Raw genomic sequence first — 1,689 nt, forward strand, 5'->3', positions numbered from 1 at the left:
CATACAACAAATTATTTCCTTATTAAACAATGAATGAATGAGTGAGCGTGATTCATGATTTCTCATGTCAATTTTGAAACAATGCTATATTGTGTCCAATGAGGTCACATTTCAGCCTTTTTTTTTTTTTTTTTTTTGCAGTGCTGGGGATTGAACCCAGGGCCTTGGGCTTGAAGACAAGCACTCTATCAACTGAGCTATATCCCCAGTCCCCATTTCATCACTTCTGTACATGTCCTAGGGATGACCCTGGGAGAGGGTACAGAAGTACCTTCACATATCCAAATACATGGAGTCCTGGAGCCTGGGACCCTGAGCACAGCTTGACATCCTGCTTGTGCTGAGGATTGATTGTCATTCAGGAAGTTGCACTTCCTCTCCTGTCCACAAGGTGGCACATTGCACACTCGGGTTCTTAGATCCCTTAGCATAGGTTGGCAGGAAGTAAATGCTTTAGGAGGGTGTCTGTTTTCTTTGGAGATTTGAGACACTGCTGTGCAGAATGAGCAGCCAGTTTTTTTTTTTTTTTTTTTTTTTTTTAATCCTGCTACATTTTCTTTAAATAAGATACAAAGACCTTTACTCTCCAGGCATGTCACCTAGAGACCATTTATTTCACCCACCACTCTGTATGGCCTCCAGTCTCTTGTCTCTCTTTTCAGCAATGGTGAGGCCGATTCCTCTTCCTTGGGGTAAGAGAAGTCCATGGTTTGTTGCCTTTGCCAATAACAAAATGTTGGAGAGTCGGGTGGCAAAGCTATTGCCATTGGCATCTTTTACATTAACCACATCAAAAGAGCCAGGATCTGTCTCTCTGTTGGTGATCACACCAATTCTTCCCAAGTTAGCACCTCTGTCATCATAGACAGGTTATTAGTGTCAAACTTGATGAAATTGGTAATCTTGTCAGTCTCCAAATCACTCTGAATGGTGTCACTCACTTTGATTAGGGGATCAGGGTGGTGAATGGTGTGAGCATCATGAGTCACCAGATGAAGGATTCCTTTTTTGCCCACAAAGATCTTTCTCACTTTGCATGACTTTTACGTGGCCTCCTCAGGTGTAATATAATGAACAGCAAAATGACCCTTGGTGTCATAGATCAGACGGAAATTCCCTCCAGTCTTATCAATGCTGATGACATTCGTAAAACCAGTGGGGTAAGTAATATTGATTCAGACTTTGCCATTAATCTTAATGATGTGCTGCATGCAAATCTTTTTTACTTCATCTCCTGTCAGGGCATACTTAAGTCTGTTCCTTAGAAAAATGGTGAGAGGAAGACATTTTCTCAGCTTGTGAGAACCAGTGGGTGAATGAGGAGCAAACACACCTGTCTATTAATCCAACATCCGATGCTTTGGAGCTGCTACTTGCTTCAGGTGCTTCCTGGGACCATGAGCCATGGCTGCTGTAGATAAGGAAAGATGGCAGACTGTGTTCTTCAGCTCTGTGCCCAGCTTTCTGGAACTTGGAGCTCCCTTGTTTGCGTGTAGGAGAAATGAACTAAGTGGAGTGGTTCAGCTGTTCAAATCCAAAGTTCCCATCCTGTGTGGTGAGAAGAAATTTCCATGGAAATTTCCTTGGAAGCACATAGTGTTTCTTTTGATATCTAATTCTTATTTATGAAGGCTTGGCTGAGGAAAAAGACATATCCTCAATCTGTCTCTGTGCCTCTCTCTCTTCCTT

General features: G+C 42.5%; 1 pseudogene; it reads right to left on the reverse strand.

The window, feature by feature from the left end:
- Positions 1 to 615: 615 nt before the first annotated feature.
- On the reverse strand, positions 616 to 1,406 carry LOC124989117 (40S ribosomal protein S4, X isoform-like; annotated as a pseudogene).
- Between the last annotated feature and the right edge of the window lie 283 nt (positions 1,407 to 1,689).

Source organism: Sciurus carolinensis, chromosome 7 (genome assembly GCF_902686445.1).
Source record: "Sciurus carolinensis chromosome 7, mSciCar1.2, whole genome shotgun sequence".
Taxonomy (NCBI): domain Eukaryota; kingdom Metazoa; phylum Chordata; class Mammalia; order Rodentia; family Sciuridae; genus Sciurus; species Sciurus carolinensis.